At 42.6% G+C, this 15328-nt stretch overlaps 1 protein-coding gene across 3 annotated transcripts in view; it reads right to left on the bottom strand.

Annotated features, from left to right (window-relative positions):
* The window catches only part of ITGB1 (integrin subunit beta 1), a 46023-nt gene extending 34458 nt beyond the window's left edge, over window positions 1-11565 (bottom strand). The window contains exon 1 of one of the 3 annotated variants that reach the window (XM_070254653.1): window positions 11323-11565. The gene's annotated coding sequence lies outside the window, so the exon portion shown is untranslated. The remainder of the gene's footprint in view (window positions 1-11322) is intronic. The other 2 variants (XM_023631884.2, XM_070254652.1) reach the window with 2 other exon arrangements.
* Between the last annotated feature and the right edge of the window lie 3763 nt (window positions 11566-15328).

The raw sequence follows: 15328 nt of genomic DNA, 5'->3' as shown, positions 1-15328 counted from the left end.
AATAAAGAGGTAACTATATTTGAAAGTTTCATTTTCCATAAGAAAATTTTGGACTGATCTGCCTGAGGGAGACACAAGATATGGAAGAAAGGATAAGGTGTAAGGGTTAGAAATAACATGCCTACAAACACTAGGTTAATGCAGATTATGACAGCCATTCAGATACAGCAAAACCCTATTTTACTGTATAGTAAGGTTTAATCAGATACTATCATATTAATAACATAAGTATAATTAGGTACTTATTTTAGGTTCCGCAACTGGGTAGGATTATTCTATTTAATGTGCTTTCTATCAATGAGATTCCTAGTAATTTGTATGTAAAATAATAAAAGCAGCAAAACCTCAGTGTTTTGTATTACCACATTAGACAAAATACAGATATTTCTGAAGGCTAATACCACAGAGCACCTCAAAAAAAGATCAGGGTGTGGACAGCATATCTAATACAAACAGAAATAAGGAAGAATGACTTGAGGCTTCTCTCAGGGGGAAGCAAACCTAGGAAAGGCTAAAAGAAACTGCCCTGAAAAGACATCTTACTAGTGGAAACTTGAATCAAAATGCCGCGTACAGTCTAAGTTCATCCAGGGACTGCTGCCCAATGAGGACCACCAAAAAGAGGCGGACCCACTTCTTCAATTACAGGGCCAGACTAGGCACACACGAGGCACAGACAAGAATAATACAATACACTGCATTTTGATGATTTAAGATAACTTGTAACAAAGTTATCTTGCTTTTATCTCAATACCTTCAAATGACTATAATACTGATAACAGCTAGCTATCTCCTCCAAGCAACTCTAAGAGGTTGGGAATACTATCTTTGCTTTACAGATGAGGAAACCAAACCACAGAGAGGTTAAATAACTCACAGATGGAAAATGAAACCAGGCCATCTGATCCAGAAGCTGTGATCTGATTCTGTCCTTCTTTAAACTGTAACCTTTGGAAGCGTACTTAGTCACTATTTTGAAAGAAAGAACATCTTCCAGTGTTAGAAATGACTCAGAGCATAGATATGGAAAGGACCTAGAATGTTCTGTGAGTTTATTTCTTAGGCCTTCAAAGCGAATGGAGGCCAAGAAAAGTTATGTCAATTGTCAGATTTCATGAGCATACCTACAGGTTTTGTGTGTCATTCCCACAAAAGCATTTCACCCTAATACCATTTTTTACCATGTTCAATTTTATCTAAGAGGTCATAATTCATTCCTTGAACAACAAATAACCTTAAACACCGCCCCCCCGCAAACAATCTCATTTTAGTGATTAAAATCCCAATATGTGCAATTGTTCCCACTGACAAAAAGTGTACATAATTGTTTTAATCTCCACTGTAATCTCATCTTTATTCATCAAGGCTAAGTGTGGTTTTATGTTCTGTTCAAACTTAAACATACACTCATTATTTTTTTTTTTTTTTTTGGAGGAAGACTAGCCCTGAGCTAACATCTGCCACCAACACTCCTCTTTTTGCTGAGGAAGATTGGTCCTGAGCTAACATCTGTGCCCATCTTCCTCTACTTTATATGCGGGATGCCTGCTACAGCATGGCTTGATAAGCAGTGCGTAGGTCCGCATCTGGGATCTGAACCAGTAAACCTCGGCCCACAGAAGCAGAACACACAAACTTAACCACTATGCCACCAGGCCGGCTCCCATTTATTAATGTTTTTAACAATGTCACAACTCATTTGGCATTTCCTTTGACATTTATAGACAAAAATCTTTAAAAACTTTATATGTACTATATTTATAGAAATTAAACAATTACACTTTAGAGAAAAATTACTGGAAAAAAAAGAGGTGAGTTACATTTACTTCAAGTTTTAAAATAAGCTGCCCAAAAGCTAAGTAGTACAAAAAGAAGTCATCCACAAGAGATTTCTTCCTATAAAATCTTTGCAGAAGGGCATATTTTTATTCAAGACAACTAATTCAATTAAAGTCAGCAGATATTTATTGCATATCTATCATGTGCCAGCCAACGAGTGACAAAGCTGGGATGTGAACCCACAGCCCAATTCAAAAGCCCAAGCTTTCAATAGAAGTAGGTTTCTAATAAGAAAGGCTAAGGGTTCTCACCTTCAGATACTCTCTTCAGGAGAAGAGAATCTGATTCCTTCCCTTTCTATGTCCTAACCTTTTAAAATCTTTTCAGCCTAATGGTGAAAAAGATTTGGATACCCACAACTGAGGAATAACATAATACTCCCCTAAAAATATAGTAAAGTTGGATTCACCCCAAGTCTGTCCCACCATCATTATTTTCTGTACCTGCTTTTGAAAGGGTAAAAATAAACAGGCCATTAACAAATCAGTATTTTAAAATTAATGTAGCGGCCGGCCCCGCGGTCGAGTGCTTGAGTTCGCGCGCTCTGCTTCGGTGGCCCAGGGTTTCACCGGTTCGGATCCTCAGCGCGGACGTGGCACCGCTCATCAGGCCACGCTGAGGTGGCATCCCACATGCCACAACTAGAAGGAGCCACAGCTAAAAATATACAACTATGTACTGGGGGGCTTTGGGGAGAAAAAGGAAAAATAAAATCTTAAAAAATAATAAAATAAAATAAAATTAATGTAGTCCAGAAAAAGAACCAGAGCCAGACAGAAAGCCTCAGTGATGAACACGCAGTTCACCCCAGCTGAGAGCAACCAGAAGGGAGCGCATAAACGGAAGGAGCTCGGAGAAGCGCTCCTCCCCTCTACTCCATCAAGTCTGAGGGTGAGTTAGGCATGGTTCAGCCAGGACAACAGCACCTTCCCCCTCACAAGAACAACAAGTAACACTCAACATTTTTTTCTCTGTCTGGCAGGAAGAGGTGTGTGGTGGTGATCACGGAGGTGTTTAATGGCCCAAATAATAAGCTAGAATGAATGATTAACAAAAACTTAGAACACAGATATGGAAAGATGAAGATAAGAAAAGATGAAGGGAAAAAGAAAAATGGAGGTAACGGGAAAAAGAAGAGGCTAAGAACTCCAAGGCAGAGACACAGCTAACGCCTCCTTTGAAGTCCTTTCCACCCACTGCGCACGCACACAGAACAGTGGTCTCCACTGGAAAATCTCCTAAAATTCACTACTCCCACCCAGGAGAAAAAAAGGCTTTTCACGAGCACCGCCTCTTCTTGCCCAGTTGCATATCAGCCTGGGGCTAACAGGCTCCAACAACAAAGGTCTGGATGCTCCAAAGCTATAGGCTCACCAATCTGAAACCTGAGAACAGCTCACAACAGGGCTAGGTACTTTAAGAAAATGACAGAACAACAGACCGAAGACAAACTTCATCATTAGTGACTACTCCATCCTCCTTCTCCAGGAAAATGAGAGTACGGACGATCAATCGTGATGACCCACCACCCAGTCCACAAATGCGAGGGAAAGATAAAGAATGGATGCACCGCATGCTGTCACCAGAAAGCCCTGAAGATAAACAAGCTGGAAGTGGGAGGAGGCAAGGGTGTGGAACTGAACAACTAGGAAAACCTCTACAGGACAAAAAGTGAAAGGAGGGGAAGAATCTTCTCTGGAAATAGCAGAAAATCTAGAAAAAGTCATTATGCTCTTCAAGGAATTTAGAAAAATATCAAATAGAGCTTATCTTAGAGCAATCACAAACAGCAAGACCACAAAACTACAGGAAAAGTGTGCAGAACAAAGGAAGGAAATTTAAGTCGAAATCCTCTGCAGAACTCACAAACACAAGGAACAGAATCAACAGGACAGGAAGAGCAGGCTTAAGAAAAACCACATAGGATTCAAAATAATAAGTCAAGCCAATCAGAAACATGATGACACAGCCAACAGTGATCCATTAAGTAGATAACTGGTGTATCACCCCCATCCCCCAAAAAAGGTTGGCCTTATGTGAGAATTAAGAAAAAAATGAATAATGCATTAAATTCAAAAAATTGGGGAGGGAGCACAAAATAAACTTAAAGACTGCAGAAGAACGGACTTAAAATACAAGCAGAAGAATAAACACTTTAAAGAAAGCTATTAAGCGATAATATTAAGGGCTGATCCACGATGAGCACGAAACGTTGCCTGGACTTGATCCTTCCCAGCTCCTCCTGCCACTCAAAACATAAGACGTTACCTAACAATTAACAGTTTTCAAACCAGCCTAGTGAGCTGTGTCACAGATTTTGCCTTTCCCTGCGAGGGGAAAAGAAGAAATTAGCAACTGTTTTAGTTGAGAAATTTTACTTTGGGGCAAGTTTACAAAGATAACTGTGAATGGAGCTGGCAAAGAAAAGTAACTATCTTGTTTAATGGTATCGATAAGCTCTTGAAAGCAAGATTTGTTCCATGTAATTCCAATTAAGGAGAACTGTAAGCTATGTTCCTAAACTGTGCAAGTTTATCTACTTTTTAGGTGAATCACTCCAAAATTCTTACTTGATCAAAACTTTAACAAATTTCAACCATATCTTTTGTCTCATCTCCTCTCGGCCCTGTAGTGCAGTCAAACACACACAGTGCTGGGTATATTAATTTCTCATTTCACTAGCAGTAAGCTGGGAATAACATCTACCTCAGAATTGTTGCAAGGATAAAATATGACCATGAATATGAATGCTCTTAGCAACAAATATCCTTATAGTAATCCACAGATCAGTTCACTTGATCATGGCATTCTCTTCTCCCTCTCCAACACATTCACTGGTCGTAGGCTTCTAAACATAAGAACCTGAGTGACTACTTAATAAATGGGTCTCCATCCTTTTACATCCATGTTTCTTTAATAAGCACAAATCCATTCCCTATTGTGTTTTTTGTTGTGTTTTCCTAACATAACATAATACTAAATGTGCTTTTTCAACCTATAACCTCCTCCTCCAATAATCAAATATAAGCTACCATCACCCCTTTAGAGAAGGACTGAAATCACAATATGAAATAAATCATAACATATAAGATATTGGGGAACTAATAAATTACTATTCCTAATTTCATAAAGAGTATGAAAGTTATTTACATATTCATTCAATGAACATTTATACACTGAAATGTGACAACCATAATTCAAATGGTACTTTCCCCATAAATTTTTCATGTAAATACTTTCTTCATCACTCCACTGAAACTACATTCATTACGACAAAATAAAATACTAATTTATCTTTTAGTTTTCTGACTTTTTTTTGGGCCTTCATTGGCTCTTCATCTCTTCGCCAACCATAATAAAGAATTAACTACTCCTTTCATTGTGGTCCCATAACATATTCTTGATAGTGTCCAGCAAAGTAAATGACAACCTCAGTTATGGTCAAAATATGGTGCCCATCTCTCATCCACATCTTTGCTCATACCATTCCAAGCTCCTCTAGAAGGCCTTCCAAAACCACTTAAGCCAATGCTGATTATTTCCTAAAAACCTATCAGAGAATATTATCTGGAATGGTACATTCTGTAAAAATAGTCTCTGGTATTTGTTGTTTCCCTAGATTGAAGGCAACTCGTCCCAACCAGGCAATACACTCAACAGCAAGGTCCACATCAACCTCTTGATCTACACCCACTCAGCACAGCACTTCTCAGGTCACGGGCACTCAACACACTGAAGGATTAAACGTCACTACAACAGAACTACTTCCTGACAAGGAGATAACAGTAATAGTTGTGTCTGGTTAGCACTGGCAGGTTTTCGTAAAGCAATAATTTCACACAGCACTGATCCTCTTTGGCAATGATATAAGAAAACGGTTGCTCATGAGAGAAAGAGAAGAGCTGCACTCGACAGTTTGGGTCAAGCAGCGGCTATCCTTCAGCTCAGACTGAGAGCATGAGGGACGCTTCTTGATGGTGCAGATGCAGAAACCAAAGCCCTGGAAGGTGAAATATTCCAACAGGGACCACAGAGAGATTCAGGGGCAGAGCTCACACTGAAACCCAGGTTTCCCACCTCCAAATCCAGAAGCCGTAACTACATCAAACCGCTTCTCTAATAATGCATTTAAAAAGACTGAAGTGTTTTTGTCTTTACCTCAAACATGCCAATCACAGGAAGAACCCGCAAATATCCAAGTCACTCACTAAACTGTCACAAAAGGAATCAGAAATTCAGAGCAGAAATTGGGGAAGGGAAATGCTTTTCTAGATTCTTTTTCGTCCACCCAGCCCCTGACTGTTAAGTGTTCCCAGATTCTCTCTCTGGCCCCTTTTCACTCCACACACTCTCCTTTGGGATTTCCGTCTGCAGCCTATAGCTTCAACTAGCACTTAGAGACGAAGGATTCCCAAATCTAAATCTCCCAACCAACCTTCTTGTTTTGAGCTCCCAATCGTATCCAACTGCACTCGTAGACATCTCCACCTGTGTCCATGGTCACCTTAAAAACTCAGCATTATAAATGCATCCTCTCCTCTCCCTCCAGTCAACCAGCACCACCCCTTCCGGTCATATTACCCACCCGGGCAAATGGCACCACCTAACCAGAATCCTGGTCACTTTGAGTTTCTTTCATCTCTCTTACCTCAGACACCAAGTTTTAGCAACCTCTCCCTCCTAAATATACAGCAGTTCTTTTACCACCAACCCAAATCATCCCTGAAACCACTGATCATCAAATATTTTTGATCACTCACCTTTATTACTAAAAAAAATTGGGGGCATACATGGACCCAAAATATATGCATATTTATTTATAAATTAAAATATATGTACTTCTACAGCAATATAGTAAGACATAATAAATCATAATAAAAATTTTAAACTTTAGAGCCAGCCCTGGTGGCCTAGTGGTTAAGTTTGGAGTGGTCTGCTTTGGTGGCCCGGGTTCAGTTCCTGCGTGCAGACCTACACCACTAGTCTGTCAGTGGTCATGCTATGGTGGCAGCTCACACACAAAAAGAGGAAGACTGGCAAAAGATGTTAGCTCAGGGTGAATCTTCCTCAGCCAAAAAAAAAAAAAATTTAAACTTTAAAACAATGAGATTAAAAAATATGTATCATATTAAGTCATACTTTCTTTCTACACTCCAGTGAGTCATTTTATACAACCCTGGGGGCCAGGAACTTGCACTTTGGAGACTGTGTAATGAGGCTGGTCCTGTAAGTAAGAAACAGATGTACACGCAAGTGCTTGTGTGTGTCTACACACGTCCTACGGATATTTGAAGCAGTTTCTTTTTACTCACACACACAGCTCATGATGAGATAATATATACATGTTTTAGCATATTACTAAATAGTTAACCTTCTCATCTAAAGCCACAAACCGAAAATACAGTTTTAAGGTACCTGACTTCTAAAAATCCACATTATATTATCTTATAAATAAAACTTAACTCTGTGAGTCTTATAACTAGTCATCTTTTAAAAAAGAAGAGAAATTTACAAGTATAGTTTGGCTCCTTTTGCACACAGCTCCTAAAAAAGAGAGACTTTTTTTCAACTAAGACTGAACTATTCCAAGGCTGCTAATGTCAGTTCCACAGACGCAGCTCCTTTCACCTAGGTACATACTGTAACTTTTTTCAGTTTTCTACAGCTATAGACACTGCCACCATTTCAGGACCCTGAAGACTAATGTGCTCTTCCCTACCCTTATTCCTGTCAACCCATCCTCCCTACTCCAACACTCCCACTTCCGCAACATAAAAGGACAGCAAGCCTATAACATATAATCAAAGTCAGAACAGACCTGCTAACACGACAAGAGAGACTGACATATTGGCACAGGATAATCCTCTAGGATTCTACCCAAAACCTGACAGATCCTAACTCTCCATGCAGACTGCAGAAATCTAAAATTTAACAGGCCATAGGAAGCCTCTCAGAAAATTTAGCTTGTCATACGTTTAGAAATTTAAATTCTCAGAACTCAAAAGTTCTGAAATTTTTACCAGTTACAAGATGTTTCATCTCATCACTCTAGAGGGTAGGTAAGAGCAAAACAGTGCACTTACAGGATATTAAAGAAAAATATTTTCTTCAGATAGAATATTATGCTATACTCCCCCTGTGCTGAGAGTCAGTTTATCTGGCAAGAAGCCAAACAATAAAGCTATTGAGTGGCAAGCATTTCACAAAAACTAGCACCACATTCAACTGTTGGATTAATTTCCACTATTTTATAAAGTGACCAGATGTCCCCAGAGTTCCTCCTGGGGTGAAGAATTTATCAACACCAATATAGAATTGCATTTTCACTCAGTGATGGTAATTTGGGGCAGATTTTAATTATACTGATCAGAAAGCTAAGAAAGCCACCTGAATGTTAAAATTACTAAATCCAGTGATTTTCAATATCGTTGCTGCTATACTTTTCATGTGCACCATGGTGAGGGCATTAGAAAATAATCAATATATAACTTAACATTCTTTTTAAAAGAATCAACATTACAAAAACAAAAGTTTAGGTCCGTGAAGTCAAGAGAGATGACTTAAGTTGGAGTTTATTCGCTTTCTATTTACAGAAGTAAAGTATTAACCATATCCCCTGTCTTTTTTTTTTTTTTTTAAAGATTTTATTTTTTCCTTTTTCTCCCCAAAGCCCCCCGGTACATAGTTGTATGTTCTTCGTTGTGGGTCCTTCTAGTTGTGGCATGTGGGACGCTGCCTCAGCGTGGTTTGATGAGCAGTGCCATGTCCGCGCCCAGGATTCGAACTAACGAAACACTGGGCCGCCTGCAGCGGAGCGCGCGAACTTAACCACTCGGCCGCGGGGCCAGCCCCTCCCCTGTCTTTTTTTTTAATAATTTATTTTTAATTGTAGCAAAATACACATAACGTAAAATTCACCATCTTAACTGTTTCTAAGTGTACAATTCATCGATATGAAGTACATTCACACTGCTGTGCAACCATCACCAGCATCCATCTCCAGACTCTCCATCTTGCAAAGCTGAGTCTGTACTCACCAACAGCAACTTCCATACCCCTTTCCTCCAGCCCCTGGCAACCACCCTTGCCCTTTGTCTTTCTGACTCTGGCTGCTCAGGAGCCTCACATGAGTGGAGGGGTACAGTACTCACCTCCTGGGCCCAGCTCCTCTCACTCAGCATAGTGCACTCCCCTTACTTTTACACAGCAGAAAAGTGGGAGCAATGGAGTCGGGCTTCTTTTTAAAAAGCCCTTTCTTGAAATGTGGTGTCCTCTAACTCAAGTTGAGCTCACCATCGCAGACAAAAGCTTTGGACTTCATCCTCAAGCATCCCATCTTTTTAACTAGCATTCTAATAACATCTTCCATTTTATACTGAATTTTAGGAGAAGTAAAATGGGTTTTCCTCAAATGCCTGTAACCAAAATATCGATTTGTTTCAACTTTTTTCTATTTATCACTTCATCATCTTCAGTCCCTCACTTAATATTGATCGTGGAACCAAAATTACTTAAAAATATGAACATTATAGTGGGACTCTTAAGTCAGTCCTATCCCCCGGGCCTTGATGTCCACAAATGTAGAATGAATAACTTCCAACTAAAATTCCTTAATCATTTCTAAAAGCAGTCTATTACACAACCTCTTGCAAAAGCTTATTTAGTTTAAGAAAGATATCTAATCAAAGTTCATTTTGCATTTGCTATTTTTGTACCATCAAAACAAGAAAAAATAACAACCCAGTAATTCCACCCACCTAAGTAGCTATGTGGATGCAACCCAAAGAAACTTTACTAATGATGTTATCAATTACATGCGACTTTTTTTATTTTTTTCGCTTTTTGGTGAGGAAGATTGGCCCTGAACTAACATCTGTTGCCAATCTTTCTCTCTTTTTTTTTTCTCCCCAAAGTCCCAGCACATAGTTGTATATCCTACTTGTAAATCATTCTAGTTCTTCTATGTGGGACATAGCACGGCTTGATGAGCGGTGCTAGGTGGGCCCCAAGAATGCAAACTGGCAAACCCAGGTGGCCAATGCAGAGCGGGAGAAGTTAACCGTTCACGCACGGGGCGGGTCCCAAATTTTTCTAAACCATTTTAATATACCAAGAAGGAATGAAAAGGAGTCAGTATTTATTGAGCATCTACTCTAAACTGTTTGATATTTTGCATTTGCTTTTCACAAGTATACTGTAGCAAAGGAGGGTTACCTGTGTTCAAACACAGGCTCGACCCTAGCTCTCCACTTACCAGCTGGATGGCCACAGGCAGATTACTTATGCTCCCTTTGCCCCAGTTTCTTCACAAACAGCACCTACCTCATGGATCGGTTCCAGGATTAAATGACAAAACAATACATGTAAAGTGCCTAGAGCTACGCAGAGCCCTCATTGTCACTCCTATAATAATTATTACTTTTACTATTAGTGTAGGTATTCTTGTTCCCATTTTACAGGATGAGGAAATGGGAGGTTAAAGAGTGTACTGTACTAGTGATCGGAAGAGCCAGTACTAGGTTTTGACTCAAAAGCACAAAATTAACAAAATAAAAATTGCTTAGGCATTACATACTGGTATTCTTAAAAAAACTTGTTATGAAGCGTGAAGAAATGGCCCGCGGTGAAGCCGCGTCAGGAACAGGTCGGGCACTAGCTGCGGGGACGCCGGGAGCCGGGCCTGCGTGCCCAGGGCGCCGGCGCGCCAGTGCGGCTCTTAGAAATATTAAGTGAAACAAATAAAACACGGGATGCCAACCCTGCGCCTTCTTCTCGAAGCGGCTCTCCGACGCCCCCTCTCGTTCGGGCCCACCCCGCGGCCCCGGCGCCGAGAGCCAGCCCCTGCCTTCTGCAAGTTGGAAGCATGAACAGTTTTCCTTATGTGGAAGCTAATGACTAAGCTCAGCGCTGCTCAGGGCAAAGGCAGCCCGCGCTCGAGACGGAGACAAAGAGCACCGTCCAGGCCGGTCCCCAGGGCCGAGACGGCGCGTCCTGGGAGGCCTGCGTCCGCTCCCTCCCCGCTCGCCGGCGGGGGGCACCCCGGGCGCGGCGCGGGCCGAGCGCCTGTCCCGTCTCCGTCCCCGTCCCCGGCCCCACAGCCGGCCAGGGCGCTCCGAATGGCAGGTGTCTGAGCGGCCGGTCGCGGCGGGTCCTCCGCACGCCCCCGCCCCCAACGTGACAGCGCCCAGGCCGGCGAGCCTCCGCTCGGCGCGCGGGGCGGGCTCTGGGCGCTGCGGCCGCGCGTGCGGCGAGGGAGAGGGCGGCGGCAGGGGGACGAGGTCCGGCAGAGAGGCCTGGCCGCGGGCGCGGGCCCGGACTTCCTCTCCTGCCCGAAGGCTGGAGGCCGCCTCCCCCACCCGCCCCAACGCCCGCCGAGGTCCCGGCCTGGCCGCGCCGGGCGGCCCGAGGTCCAGCCGCGCCCCGGAGCCCGGAGGCCGCCGCCCGCCCCGCCCGAGCCCCGAGCCCTAAGCCCTGAGCCCCGACCTTCTCCAGGCGGCGTCCGGGCCCCGCCGGTCGCTCGGGCCTGCTGCTCCGCGGCTCCCGCTCGGCCTCTCCCGGGGGCTGGCGCGGCGTCCCGGCTCTCGGGCGCGGCGGGCGGTGGCGGCTCCTCCTCCTGGGGGCGGGGGAGGAGACTCGGCGGCCGGGGCCACCTCCCCGCAGGAAACGACCCCCGGCACCGCCTCCTCGGCGCTGCCCAGCCCGCTCCTCCGGCCGCCGCCGCCCTCTCCCCCCGGAAACGCATTCCTGGCCCGCCGCGTCAGCCGCGCCCCGGGCGAGGAGGCGGCGGCGGCGGAGGGAAGGCCCAGGCCCGGACAAAGGAGCGGGCCCGCGGGGCGCGGAGGGCGGGGCGCGCGACTCGGCCGGGGCCTTCGCGGTGCCTCAGTTTCCTTTTCTGCTAAGGGAGAGAGGTGTAAGGCCCTGGCGAGCTGTCATAGTATCCTCCCGTAAGAGAGGACCGGACGGGCCATAGGGAACCTGGGGTGGACTCTCCTTGTCCGCCTGTCTGAGCTTCTGCTCCCCCAAAGCCGTACGTCTGTTTGCCTGACCAACCGCCCCGTGTGTCCGAGACTGTCCCGGAGCCCCTGCAGTCCCAGGCACATCGAGACAGTCACCCACCCGCAGGGCTTCATGGCGGCCAAAAACGTTTTCCTTTTGGAAGGGAGCTGGCTAAAGCCAATACTGCTTTTCGGTAGTGATAGTTTGCTTGGCTTGTATCTAGGACGAAGGTGAAGACTTAGGAAGAAGGTGGATGCCAACAAAGATGGGGACGAGGAAAATTGGAGAGAAAAACTGATGAGATGGGGAACTGCTTTTGTTAGATTAATCTGGAGGTCAATTTATGGGAACAGGGATGAGAAGGAAAAGTTTCATGCTTAAGAATACAACTTCTGTTGGTCCTCACTTTTTTTAGTAGGTGGAGATGGGGGCTGGAAAAGGAACATTTAAAAAAGAAGAGAAACATTCATTATGAGAATGGCTAGCCACATTTTGATAAGAGAATCGAAACCTGTGCCAACCAACATCATACTGAAACCCAGTGATTCAGAATATGCTGCTGACAAGCTGCCATTCTGTTAGCAGAAAAAGTTCTGCATTGCCACCTGGCGAGCTGCAACTCTGTGGGGAATAGAGCTCAAATTATAAGATTTGTGAAACTGAGAAGTGTTTCACTTGAAGATTAGAAGCTGGGATGCCTATTGAGTGCCAGTCTTAAATAAGAGAAAATAAAATAATCCAATCTATGGAAAATTTGCACATTGCTCACCAGCAAAAGCAAATCTGTTGATTAGGTAATCTGAAAACCTGTAAAGAAATGAGCATGGTTTTTCCTTCTTAATGGTTAACAGGCTAAATGATGTTTCTGTATTAGTAACCCGATTGTAAAGCTGCCACTAGCCCTTAACATTCTTGAATTTAAAGATACTGGTCATACTACTATTCAAAATTAATCAGAATTGGCCTGGTGTCACCTAGGAGATTATAGTTCTAAAGGGAAAGCAGAATTGATCCAGGCTTGATTTGCGCCACATTTCCCAGAATTTTCTTCCGTGTATAAGATTTGAGGAGGCAATCTTTGCCACAAGAATGTTAGGAAGTTTACATTTGCACAGACGTAAACTAAATTAGGTCAATGGCGTTTTAATCATCTTTTTAATCCCAGTGTCAAACACTGTTCCAGGACACATAATTGGGGCTCAGCTAATATTTGATAAATGAATAAAGAGGTCGTTTTGCTCCACCTCGGGCAGGCCAGAGCATTTGGCTAAACTGAAGTGTAAGAGTTTACGTGTGGAAGTCATGAGCTCTGAGGAAAAGAGAAATTAAAGAAATATGTTCTTTAAGATAAGCAGTGATTGGTCAGCAGTATGACTCTACTTGCAATTTCATATTACATATTAATCGATGGACAGTTCGCTAATTATGAAATTTATGAGCTCTCCAAACAAGGGTTGGTCAGTCTTACCATGCGAAACAGGAAATCCTAGTAAGTGGGAATAGTGCAAACCACATCGCTAAATCATATCATGATAGAACAGCTATTAATATTTCGAATTTAAGACAAATCATACTTTACCTACACTGTCTCCCGATTATTATAAATTGTCTTCTGACATCTCATCATAAGTCCTTATGTCAAATAATTAAAAGTGGGCCTTTCCTTTAGTTTTGGCACCGTAGTACTATGTGCTCTTCAAAATGGGTCTATTCACCTACTGTTTTCTAAAGTAGTTTCAGAGTTGCTCACCAACAAAGACTTGATTGGATGCCCAAGTTCATTTCAATCAGTGTTTAATCTTTATTTCTATTTATAATTAAAGGCTAGGCTTACATAAATGAAAGGAGCCATTAATATTAAGTCAGGTACAAAAGAGCCTAAAGGGTTCTTGAGAAACCTGATTATTTTTTCCGAACAGTGGGATCAGTTTGATTATTGCCCTTTAGACCTAGTAGGTTGTATTTAATCACGTGATTATGGAATACAGGATTGGGAATACGAATGAGTCAATGTTGGCTTCAGGAGTGGAGAGCTGTCTTTTTCTTGTAGTTGAGCACTCTCGGGAATATTACTTAGCCTTTCAAATATTACTCCATCCAGTAAGTCACAAACCATCCCGTGCTAACTCTTCAATCTTTGAGAGTGGAAACAACCCTAAACGGTATAAACTTTTATGGACAAATAGTTCAGTATGCATTGATTTATAAATCATTTACCAAGTGCAATAATCATCAGAGGGTAAGATCCCATGGGGTTTGAACAAAGGATGAACACCTGCATTGTGAGAATAGAAGTACACCCAAGGCCAAATTTTTTTTTCGTGTTGGGCATTGACTGAAACATTCTGGCATAATCCATACCAGATCATTTTTAAATAAGCAAGGTGACTTTGTGTCCCAGTAAGCCCAAGATAGCCCCAGTTTGTCTGTTGTCCAAGCATAATTATTAATAGCACCCCTCTTCATTCTCAAAAGTACGTACATCCTGATATGGGTGATAGATTGTGTGGTCGGTCACCCTATAAATTAGACTGTCCAGACAATGAGGAGTGAGAAGAGTAGTTTTCGAAATTCAAAGGGGGTGCACAGGACACACTGCAAATCAGATTCCAGGTTGATAGGTGAAGACTAATGCTAACGTCGATGATAAGGAAAAAAGTTGTGTGGGGAGAAGTGTGCTGAATTACACAGTTCCTATGTGATGAAAATGCCCTACTAGGACATTTAATTAAGGAAAATCCTTGGAAGTAGCCTGGCTGATCAATTAGACTTAGGTTTTAAGTACCATTGTAAATGTGTGTGGTGGCTTCCAGAGCAAATTGGTTGACAGTAGCTAGGTGAGTCTTCAGCTACTTGGCTAAGAACTGTTTCTGCAGAGTGACCAAGATATTTTTTTCTCATCTGCCACCTCCAGCTACTTAGAGTGTAACTCCTTTAAAACATTAGAAAAAGAAAAAGATGAGTGAATGGGGATAGAAGGAATAGAAGTCTGATAATGCCCTATAATACCAATGTGGAAGTGCTTCTGAATCATAAATAACCTCATTCCTTTTTCTAAGAAACTAAACTCCCTCTATTAACAAGTGAATCTGTGTGCATTGGTTAAAAATAAAGCAGCCCTGGGAATTACTGGCATCTTGAAAAACAAGAAAAGGCGAGACAGTCCTTCTAGTGCTCCTTTTTCTGTCTCCAAATATATAAATAATATGCAAATAATCACATAGTATAGAAAAACTGAAAGTTTATTTATTTTGCAACTTTTTGGTTTTGGCTTGAAGGTTTTGATTTAGAGAACATTCCTCAATACCCTGCTGTAATTGCTGGAGGAAGCATGAAAAATTCAGTTTGCTGCAAGGCAGCCACCAACCATGTATGTATGGTATGTGTCAGTGTGTTTGACTAGCCTGTCCTGAGGCCTTAGTTAGTGCTTTATTCCTTTGCTTATTTAAAAAGAAGGTAGAAAATGTCAGAACAGTCTGGCCTGAATTGCAAT

The sequence above is a fragment of the Equus caballus genome, chromosome 29 (assembly GCF_041296265.1).
Source record: "Equus caballus isolate H_3958 breed thoroughbred chromosome 29, TB-T2T, whole genome shotgun sequence".
NCBI classification, from domain to species: Eukaryota; Metazoa; Chordata; class Mammalia; order Perissodactyla; family Equidae; genus Equus; species Equus caballus.
This window is presented reverse-complemented; position numbering and strand designations above follow the sequence as displayed.